Source organism: Haliotis rufescens, unplaced genomic scaffold (genome assembly GCF_023055435.1).
Source record: "Haliotis rufescens isolate VD_foot unplaced genomic scaffold, xgHalRufe1.0.p SCAF_1, whole genome shotgun sequence".
Lineage (NCBI taxonomy): Eukaryota > Metazoa > Mollusca > Gastropoda > Lepetellida > Haliotidae > Haliotis > Haliotis rufescens.
Genome location: NW_025963779.1, coordinates 49,542,594 through 49,555,011, shown reverse-complemented (window position 1 = coordinate 49,555,011; position 12,418 = coordinate 49,542,594). Strand labels below are relative to the sequence as shown.

At 36.7% G+C, this 12,418-nt stretch overlaps 1 long non-coding RNA gene across 1 annotated transcript; it reads right to left on the bottom strand.

The window, feature by feature from the left end:
* Positions 1-1,412: 1,412 nt before the first annotated feature.
* On the bottom strand, positions 1,413-5,849 carry LOC125381044. Its single transcript, XR_007221665.1, has 3 exons — positions 5,638-5,849; positions 2,518-2,608; positions 1,413-1,768 (listed from the first exon to the last, which is right to left on the bottom strand). It is a non-coding gene; the product is annotated as an uncharacterized LOC125381044 (long non-coding RNA).
* Between the last annotated feature and the right edge of the window lie 6,569 nt (positions 5,850-12,418).

The window sequence follows — 12,418 nt, the reverse complement described above, 5'->3', positions numbered from 1 at the left end:
TCATTTTAGTTGTAAATCCCCTTAAAGTTGAGATCTATGGGCATGTACTTTAGGAGAAGACAATTTTTCAATTTCATCTATAATTCTTTTTAGATGTTAAGCTGTTTAATGAACATGAATGAAGATATCCTTAAATTGCATGTTCAGACTTCCAGATTGTTCTGAGTGAAAGTATAAACTCATCGACTGTGTGCTCACTTGGGCCTTTGGTCCTGGTGAGATGATAAGATTATTTGTAACGGTACAGGTACTTGTTATATCTAGACATACCAGATTCATTTAAGTTTGAAACACAATATGCCTCACTCTGAGGGTGACATGTACCAGATTTCATCACACGACAGAGAGCTCTTCCTCAATTACTGTGAACATTTTTAGTGAAAGACATGGAAAGTTTATTTGACCTTCAATATCAGTTGCAACTATTTCAAAAACAATTGTAAAGTGCTTCATATCATTTATATTACTTATGAAGGCCCTAGGAAAAATTATATGCAACAATGAAAATATGGCTTATACTACTCATTGAAATTAGGTGAGTGTGATTTGTTGCCACTGCTCATACATGAGTATTCAAATAATATAACATATAATACTGCATGCATAATACTTCACAAATATCTTCAGAAATAGGCATTTTAGTGATAATGGAAAAAAACAACTTTATGAATGACCTTCAATATTGCCCTGATCTTACACTTAATCCTTCATGAGTTATCACTTTTGACCTTGACAGTGAATTTGACCTTCAATATCAGTGACAAATATTTCAAAAACATTTCAAAGAGCTGTCCAGCACATAAACCAAATATGATGTCATTTGGTGGAATTCAATGTAATACTGACAAACATATGACAATGATATACAACTATATGTATAAGAGTTATTTAGACTTCTGCAGGAAAAGGCACTTTAGAGAGAAGGGAAGTGTATGACCTTTTGCCAACTTCTATCCCTGCCCTAAGGAAGAGTTTGGCCATTAACAAACTTTTTGTCTGGCTATGACATTGACATTTGACATAACAGATCAATGTGTTATTCCAAAGATGTCCAAGCAATGCATGGTTTCATACGATAACTGTGGCTATCAAACTGAGGCAAAATCTTGGAAAATTCCCATTTACACAGCTGGCTAATGAAACAAACAACAAACAAATTATCAATTTCTTTTATTTATATGCCCATATCACACATTGAACACTTCACATGATGGTTCCTGATGCAGTTTGAAATTTCCTCCTATTCTTCAATACTCATAACAGAGCGGGATAACTGTTCGCTTGAAAGCACCAGCAGACCAAGCTCACCAGTTCAGAGTTACTTGCCCTCAAACCTCCTTTTCCTTCTATATTGCCATGGAAAAACAGGAACCAGGATGAGGGGAGGCCACATGGGCTCTATCGCTGTTGCATTGTGTTAGTAGAATTGTGAACATTCTATTTGGTGTTTGGGTCCACATTTATAGACAAGTAGTCCCAAACATCATTCCTTTCAATTGATTACCACATGGCCAAAGACAACAATTTCTTCAACGTCCTTGAAGGGTCCCACTCTGACTTGGCATTGGTTGATCTTCTCACATTAGCCAGACCAGCCTTTGTGAGTGTGTCCCAGTGTCACTTGGCATACAACTTTTCGGTAGGCCCCCATTGAAATAACTGGACTCTCCTCATCGCTGTCTGCCAATAACTTCTGAAATCTGGAGGGGTCCTTCCAGACTGTCAACCTGGAGTACTCATCCGGGTATCTCAAGCTGGACTTCAGTTTCTGCAGAATTATGTATAAAGATTTTAGCAATAAAAAAGAATTGTTGCCACATGTACTTACAGATAAAAAGCAGCAAATTAACTTAATTTATCATATTTGAGTCTTGTTATATACGAAACATTTGAGATATATATTGTTCCACGCTGATGAGTTGAAACAATGATTAACTGACATCTCTTAAAAATGTTCCTAGCAACCTATGCTTGCCATACAAGCCAAAGTAATAGATGAGGTAGCAAGTGGGCTCATTGATGGCTCATAATCGTACCCCAATAACGTGGGATATTGTCCTTAACAGTCATCATCGGTGTGTCTGGATCGAGTTCATAACATTAATCACTGGTTTGTCTAGTTGAGATTTGAGATTTGATTATTTATAATCCTTGTCATTTACCTGAACTATTGCTGGATGTGGTGTTAAATGAGTGAGTTGGGTTTAATGCCTCTTTGAACAGTATTCCAGTTATATCACGGCGTGTAAGCTTGATGTGGGAAGAAAGCCTGAAGTGATGCAGGTCTTACATGTTTACCAATTTAATGAAACCCACAAGCAAGTGTATGATGCTACCCTCGATTCAAACCCACGACCATCGGGTCTAAGAGATGCAACTATGCACAGCAAGTTGTGGTGCCTTTGATAATTGGGCCATCCATGACAACAGGTGATAAAGAACAAGCAAACTGAAGAAATCTTTGCAGAATAGCTTCATGAACATGATGAACCAAACATAATAATTACATATATTTACCACTCACTGCTACTCTTCTCTTGTTCCTCATTGCTTCTCTTGATCCATTGATGCTGTGCAGATGACTGACCCATTTATTCATCCAGATATTCTGCAAACATAAGTAGCATTCACATTACAGAAATGAGTTGCACCCGACTTGCCTAAAATCTGACTCGCCTAAATAAATCTGACCCTACTCGCCTCAAAAATATATATAATATTTTGGTATGCGTTTGGCAAATATAACTTAGGTTAGGCCTAATGATCACAATTACTAGTATATTCATACACAAGTATGGAAATAATAAAAAAACAAAAACGTATCATCCATAGAATTTATCTTCTGTCATATTTACATCGGTTACACTATTGTGACCGAGACTACAACACTAACATTTAGGTACATTATGTGTATAAAATGCATTACTATGTATTTCTGATAGTTACATACTTATTCTAAAATACAAAAACCGACCGTAGTTCGCTCAAAAAAAATTTAGGCGAGTCGGGTCAAAATCTTTTTAGGCGAGTCGGATGTTTGAATTCAATTGAAAAGAGCCCAGTTGAGATTCCAACTTAGAACTGTCCTTATTAAAATATTTCATCCCTAACATTCAGAGATAAAACATAACCCCATATTAAACAACTGTCAAACAATTATTTGACAACGAAGCCAGGGTCATTCAACATACACTTTACATAGGGAATCACTTGTTGCAAAAAAGATCCTCGCCAAGGTCAGAGTCATTCCATGAAATATTGAATTATTAAGTTATGAAGCTTATACAAAACAAGGCCATAACAGTGTAATTATTAAAATATCTTAAAGGGGCACTGATCTAACGCAATTCCCCGGACTGGTTGTTGCCTTTGTTATTGTTTTGCCCCCGTGAGTACCCGGATGATACGCAACGCAACTGAGCGTGACCAGAGACTGGGCTACCGTCTGCAAGGACAGCTAAATAAACTTGGAGGCTGGAGGCAATATTTGTTTTACGCATTTTTGAACACTGATTAGTTTAACGGTGATCTATAAAGATTTCGACAAAAGGCGCATATTAATTAATTTCTTCAGCCTAAATAAACAGACAAAAAGAACGGCAGAGCTCATCGTATGTCGTCATTTGGAAATACCCCAGATGGTTATAGTTTAATAATATAAAAAGTATCCATGCAGTGAAAGCATTTTCGGATTTCGGATTGCGTCGATAATACGATTACTACTCACTTGTTGTCATCCACGTTTTCTGGTATAACCCTACACCTGTGTATTTGTCGTCATTCACTTGATGCTCAGTTAATGAATTTATTACAGGTACAATTAGTGGTAGCACCACTTAGATTACCTGACAAAGGTTCCCATTTGGCATTTATTGTGTCTGGGGTAATTATTCAATCTAAATCCAGGTTTGAAGTGAGGTGAAATGTGTGTTATGTAATATGCACGTGGCAGCCCAGCAAGAGGTGAATGATCAGTTCATTTACTTTTTTTTGTAAATCAACGGATCGTTCCTAGTCATCAAAGGAATAACAGAAAATATGTTGATTGATTAATCACTGTTATCTTGCACAGTGGATATGTCAAAAGGGAGTGTTTACATGTCTAGGTTTACTAAAACAAAGGGAATACACTCATATCATGGCTTGAAGTGTCGATGTAAAAAAAACATACTTTGTTCAAAGGGTTAACTAATAATACGTTGATCGATTGCTCATTGTTATCTATCACTCAATGGATTTTTTAGGAACCGTGGACGTTATGAAAATAGTTGTCACGTGGGCTTTCTCAGCCGACCCTTGAGACTTGACACCTATGTGAAACACCTGAAACAATCTAAGTGATCAGTTGAGAAAGGAACACGGGTTATAATATCCTGAAACAATGTATATCTTTAAAAATATTTGATTGTTACAGAGACACGTGACATCAAATAAGTTTCTTTGTACAGCTGCAGACGAGTGGGATATTGTTCCTTTGTGTGGATATTCACGGATACATTCCTCGAACAAGGAAGCTGCCCAAAATTTATACACATAAATTTGGTAGGTTGTAATAATGGTATTTGCATTTTGTTTTCCTTCATTTGCTGTAGCATTGAACCGATTCGTTCTTGTTCCTCTACGTCTTGGTTGGGAAATTCTTCAGATTGACTAAAATTGATTAAGACGATCAAAAGGGCCTAACAACATCACAACAGATTATTATGTTGGCTTAGAAGCCAAACAACATAGAAATGTACTTTTCAACATAACATTTTCAGTCTCTTGGTGATGACATTAAACATCAAAATGTTTGGAATTCGTTATCATAATAATACAGATGGAAATGTTTTTCAGTCACTTTGTAAAATAACTGAATATTTAGGCGTTTAATAAATTTGAAAATGTTACACATTTTGACAGTAAAAAAATATACACACTATAAAAAAAAGCAATGCTCAGGTGAAATATTTACTTTGTGTTGCAAGTCAAAATAGTGTAAACGAAAATTGCAAAATTACCAAGCAAGTGACTTATCAAAATTTCGTAACCATTACCGATGCTACCCGCAAAGATACCTACATTATTATCTCGAAAACTGTATTTCATTTTGTTCATCAATGTGACCATACGCCCTTATTACTACCCATAAAAGTGACTAATGCGCTTACGAATGGCGCAGCAGAGGTCGCGAACTAGTCTAGATTTCTGCTATACATCCGGGTACTCACTGGGAAAAAACAATAACAAAGGCAACAACCAGTCCCGGGGAATTGCGTTCGATCAGTGCCCCTTTAAGCGTCAAAGAAAATAAAGTCTTTGTTGGCCATTATTGTAAATTATAGTCTGTATTAGCATCCCAAGAAAGTTTAGAGTTAATAATCGTTCCTAGATCTTTGTACTTATTAACAATTTCAATTTTCTTCATTATCTATAAAAAGCGGATCTAATTTGGATCATCTTGTTTAGACCACAAATTCATTACGCCCCTTATGCAAATCCTTGTCGTCATAACAAACAGTTGACCATGATACTGAAAAAGGACCCTTGACGTTTACAGTAAAGTATGTAGAGCAGGAAAATATCTAAATCAATCCGTTTCAAAAGATATCTGCACAGAAATCATGGAACATAAGCTCACGAAGCCCTGCCACGTACCTGGCATCCGCACTTGCTGCCAGTCGCCTTTCCAAATACTGTTGACTTCCGCGTTGTGGATGGCTCAGAGGAATTTCGACCGGGATTTCCGTGGTGGAGGTGAATGAGAACAATGTATCGATACACGAGGTAAGCTTATCGTAATCAAGCATCACAGTGTATATCGAAACACGAGGTTTGCTTACATCCATGTTCTAAAATGGCGCCCTGGACCGTTGGGGAGTTATGGGTATTTTGGCTTGTTCCGGGTTTAACACTAAGCTGGGCCCCGTCTTTAATATCACAATATTGTTTGGTGCAAGTTGACGACGCGCATAGGGAGCCGGGAACCAGCTTTGGTTAACACGACATAAGCTGGTTCCCGGCTCCCAATGCGCGTCGTCAACTTGCGCCAAATTATATTAGAGACGAGGCGCAGCTTATACACTGAACACGATCGGTCATTTCGTCAAAATTGGCCAAATATTGAGATTGCAGCTGATCATGCTGGCAGCTAGGAGACACATTCAGGTAGGGAATATGTGAATATTACAATGATCACGTATTAAAGTCATTTACCACATGTAATCCACTCACATGTGACTCATTAACATTTATAACCAACATGTAAGTAAATGTGTGATTTTATTTTTATAGGACAAGTAGCCTGTCTATCATGTGTTAGTATTTGCTTATGTATATAATGTAGAAATATGTTTACTTTTAACTGGATACTTTGTATGATTATGTGACTCACTGTCTTATTTCATATACTCCCTTTAATCTGTGAGAATGATTAATAGCCTCAAATTATTTTTCCAGATGTGAAGCATCAAGAACAGATTTAATGACAGGGAAGTTTTGCATCAGTGAACATTTTCACTTGAACTAGTTGAACAATAACCATGATGACAACTTTATCATGGGGTAATTTTTGGTCGTGGGGTAGCCTAGTGGTTGAAGTGTTCACTCTTCATGCTGAAGACCCAGGTTTGATTCCTGCCATATAGCTGCGATATTGCTGAGTGCGGCGTTAAACATCAAACAAAGCTAACAGCCGCATACTTACTCATGTGGGGATTCCAGGTTGAAGTTGGTCCCCATCAATATGTTCAACCTATGCTAGTTGTGAGAAATAAATTAATGGATTGGGTGATCAGGCCTACAGCAGTTTTAAACATATTTTTTTCATAGTGAACTGGATTTGCAAACAAGCCGATGGCTTATCTAAATGATGCTCAAATACAAAATTAGCATGAATAAAATACTAATTCTATACTATTGCAAACTATCAGTTGAGCAATAATGTTATCATCTGATTATAAGTAGATAATGAAGGAAAAGTCCATATTGATTAAATCTACCAGATTCTGAGATAAATGCACGTATTGATTGATTTATTTCAATGTTTTCCTGTACATAATTTTCAACAAAACCATATAAAGCTTTCTTATATCATATCCATGCTGTATAATAATACCTATTATTTCTAATAATAGCATAATTTGGACACACAAATAAGTAATGAACGGTATTTTTATGACAGGTGCCACATGTGCGGGATAGGTCATTTGACATGAATCAGTTTTATGTGAATTTAAATCACTACAAGCTGATCTGAGTCATGAAAGGATATGACTTTGATTCTGTGAAAGTGGAAATGCTAAAACATCTCCCGATATTAACCATGCTATTACAGAATGTGTTCACTTGTTTTTGTATGTAAAATATTTTTGAACAATTACATCTGTCTAATGATTGTGTGTATGTGTGATATGCCAGTATGTAGAGGTATATGTGTACAAGCATGTGCATACGCGTATAAAAAATATGTATGTTTGGCTATGTACCAGTATATGCTTGTGTGTTGTTTTGTGCGACTTGTATATTAGCATCATCATAGTTTCAACAGACAGTTCATGTATATCAAATGTTAAATGTCTTTGTAGGGAGAATTGCATATCAAAACTGTCATTATTTTATAACTGATAAGTAGAACTTTTTAAGTAGAAAAAACTATTATCTGGCAAGATACATTTCCTTGGTCCACAGAAACATGTTACCTAGTAAACTGACTTGATAAGTAGCATAGCAGTCAGTGTGGTTGGAAACTAACTAAGCCGTCACTACTCAATTAAGTAATTAACAGACAATTGCAAGTGATAATACCCATCCGACACTAATTGCCCTGTTAATCCCTAATCCACCATGAGTTGACATTGAGTTCATCTTGCTAATGAGCTGTTGTGAGCGTGACGAGAAGATAAACATCAAAGATGGGGCAGGCTTTGATCATGTCTTCTGTAGAAGAGATGATGTCACTTGTTTAATGTTTATTTAGGATTAGCTACATCCCTTGATGCTACCAAGGCCATCCTTGAGATTATCAGACAGTTTGTCTGGATACAACCTGATGTCTCAACTGTACTTATTGGATTCTATGTGTGTGACAAGGACTTTGACCACTCTGTGCAGATGCATAACAATGTATAATTAACTTGGGGTATGATTCAATTATGTCACGCAAATCAAAGATGGGTTCCACTGTATTTAGAAACAGACGATAGATCCAATACTGTGTAACTTTATAACAATCAAATGAGTATTCAAATAGGAATACACATATATTTACAATTACCCTTGAAAAGTTCCAAAACCGAATAGAACTACTTTAATTATGACTACACTTGACCAATATATTTGGCAGTTTTTCCCGTTATTGTTAAACCTCTATAAAGATAGACAAATGATAAAAATATGATAATGATTTTACTCATGAATATTGCCAGTAGCCGAATTAAGGTCCCTTAAATGTAATATCCATAGTTTTTAGTTGATGGTTCAGGTGGTTCTTTTCAGTTGATTTTTTGTATCAGTGTCTATTTTGGCCTACCTATTAATGGTAGATATTAAATATCAATAATAAGTGAGATAATTATTTCCAATGTGGCTACCATTGCAACACAAGCAAGGAACGATTCAAATTAAGCCTGATTCAGCTGCTACATTGAAATGTATTTGCTCCTCTATTAGTAAATCAATAAGTTGTATAGTGACTTGATATTTGGCGAAAATATCTGTTGTATGAAATCCTAATGTTACTTACTTTTGTATTTGGGATGATATTTGTATTTGGTCGCCTAGTGGGTAATGCGTTCTCCAAAGCCCCAGGTTCTATTCCCCCCATGGGTACTGTGTGAAAAGCCCATTTCTGGTATCCCCGCAGATATATTGCTGGAATATTGCTAAAAGCTGTGTGAAACTATACTAACTTGCTCACTCATTATATAGTATTTTGAGATCGCTTACATGACTTGTGTGATTGATAGTTTTGAAAATTATGAATAGTTCTGTTTTTATGTATAAGAACCTATTTTATGCAATTTTGCATCGCTTTGTTTACCCTTCCTTATATTTTGATGTAATGCAAACATTTGAGAAAAATTCAGGTGAGCCTTATGGCACTACAGGAATTGTTTTCAGAAGATCAGTTACAATTTTGTATTTTCTGTAAAATTTACTGTTTGCTATGGCTTTTTTACATTGGTTAACATGGTTAAATATCAGTTGCTTGATAAATTGTCATTACCTTACTGATTGAGAAACCAACTTTTTACCCTTTGTCAATATATGTGTGTTTCTTATATTTTTAATAACAAGCTTTTAAAGATGTTATAAATTGTTTCAGGTACCTGGATTTCACAATGACACTAGATCAGACAAGTCATACAAAGGACTCTCCGGATGATGAATAATCCTCCCCAGAACAACTAACAGGTTCACCTCAGAAAGTGATGATTCTGAATCAATAGTGCCACATCAGTGTGATTCTGTAGGTTGTTTTATTACGATACTAATCAAGTCTAAAGGAATTAATACCACAGCAGTGTGACTATGTTTATGTGGTGTACACTGACGCTGACTATACAAATCTGAATGACTTTTGTTGTTTACTGCACAAACATAATTGACTTGAGATATTCTTCTACCTTGAAATTCTTCTGAGATTTGACTAATTTGTTTATTTAGAAAATGGCATTGAAGCATCTGTTTCTGTTTTTGAAAGTTCTTGCAAACACCTCTGGTTACTGAACCAATGAAATGTCATAAAATCAATAAATATGATTTTTTATCCTAACAAATTCTTTGTTTTGCTTCTTTAAGAAATATGATATTGATCATTCATAACATAGGTGCTGAACATATATCAAATATACTAATGCCCTGAATGTTTTCCTACAATTAATGTATCCCCCGCCGTGATGTTGCTGGAATATTGCTAAAAGCGGCGTAAAACCATACTCACTACAATTAATACAGCTCACTGAACAAAGTTTTTAGTTCTATGTCAGTAGAAAAATTACATTGATATTTTTATGTACCGGTACTTTATTAGGTGTTTTCTGTGGATGCCATTAGTCTTATGCACCTATTTGGGTCAATTATATTCTGTTTCAAACTTCAATGAAACTCGTCTCTCAAGATGTAACAAGTACTGATACAGTTCCAAAAAGATCTTTTAATCTCACCAGGATTAAAGGCCCAAGTGAGCACATAGCCAATGACTTTCATTTTTTGTGAGAGGGAGTATGGTGTTATGCCACTTTATGAGCAAAATTCCAACAATATCATGATGGGTGACACCAAGCAATGGGCTTCACACATTGTACCGATGTGGTGAATCGAACGCTTCAACCACTAGGCTAGAACAAACTGGGAATATGAAGATGAAATGTAAGGATACCATCATACCAGGACTGAATGCTTTTCATTTGATATGCTGAACATCTAAAATGAAATATATATGAACTTGAAAAATGTTTTCACCAAAAGTACATGCCCATAGATCTCAACTTTAAGGGGATATTTACAACTAAAATAACACAGAATATTACTACAGCTATCTGTTATGCCCAGATTAACATTATTTACCAGGAGAAAGAAATCTCGAAAAATTGCATCCGGATAACTGCCGAATACCTTCCGGATACCTTCAGCAATGTTCAATTTTCATGGTTAGTTTCCAATATATTTTTAGGTGTTTCACACTTAATTGAACAAAATGCACCCCCCAAATTGTGACATGTTTTTGGTTACTCAGAGTGAGGTATCCGGTGCCGGATCCTTGGACACCCAGATTGAGGTATCCGGTGCCGGATACCTGGATTCCAGGTGGCATACTTTCCGGTGAGGTGTTCATGCCGGTGGGATCTGGTATCCGCCAAGGTATCTGCCACCGGATACCCGGACGTGTTTTGGGTAAGTGTCCGGAGGTATCGGGATACCGGAAACTGCATTGTATTTGCTGTGTTAGTTCCAGAGAAGAAGTCGCTTAAAGCAATAACGCCAAATTACCCCTATTTCGCCCCGCCCCTCAGCCCCACTGTGTCAGCCCCACCATTTGTACCAGTTTGAATCCTCACCACCGGAGAGTGCTTCCAACCAAATATGGTTGATATCTATCTGTTAGTTCCAGAGAAGAAGTCGCTTAAAGCAATAACGCCAAATTACCCCTATTTGGCCCCGCCCCTCATCCCCACCATTTATACAATTTTGAATCCTCACCACCGGGGAATGCTTCCAACCAAATATGGTTGATATCTATCCTTAGTTCCAGAGATGAAGTCGTTTAAAGCAATATAGCCAAATTACCCCTATTTGGCCCCGCCCCTCAGTCCCCTGGGGGTGACAGCGCTACCATTTGTACAATTTGTAATCGTCATCACCTTGGGATGCTTCCAGTCAAATTTCGTTAATTTCCAATTGGGGGTTTGAAAAAGTTGTTGACGTACGAATGACGGACCTTCGGTGAGCTAATAATAATTACTCGTTTGCCTCAACAGTTCCCAGGTGTAATTGACGACTTGCAGTTATCACGAATGTTGGGTGATTATCAAAATGCAGATGTGCGGCTTAATCGAATTAATAGAAATGGAAACTCCGCCTTTTTAACATATATTTGTGGACATATTGTGTAAATTGTACATTCGGGATGAATGTTTTTCTAGCTAATTATTTTCTCAAGTTTGTTTTATTTTCATACGATCGAAACGTATTGTAATGTCTTAGTATAGAATACCTTAGGGAATATTGTATTCAGTATGATATTTGAGTGGTACTGAAATCAGTTCAAACAAATGGTAGTTAAACGCCCATCGTTTTATTAAAGTGTGTGCACAAGACAGTGTACATTACATTATTAGATACACACATGAACGTGGTCATACTATATCACAAGAGGTGTGTAATTGGCGATCTATCGTTGTACTTATGTAACAGATACATGGTCATGCACTAATATTTTCTGACAACATTCACATGATCATCAGACAAGTATCGGTACTCACACTAAAATTGTTAAACGTTCAGAATAATCCCGGAAATGATTTACAGAGCTTGAAGAAACGTATGTACCACTGATACTGAATGACAGGCAACATGGTTATTTATATGTTGGTTGGTTGGTTTGTTGTTTAACGTCGCACTCAGCAATATTCCAGCTATATGACTACGGTCTGTAAATAATCGTTTCTGGACCAGACAATCCAGTGATTCATATCATGAGCATCGATCCATGTAATTGGGATCGATGACATGCATCGACCAAGTCAGCGAGCCTGACCACTCGATCCCGTTAGCCGCCTCTTCCGACAATTATAGTCACCTTTTACGACAAGCATGGGTTGCTGAAGACCCATTCTACCCCGGATCTTCACGGGTCTTATTTATATGTAATGTTGTTTCGGGGAAATACCACACGATACACTGCTTCAGTAGTGAGTTATAATGAGAGACACTTGCA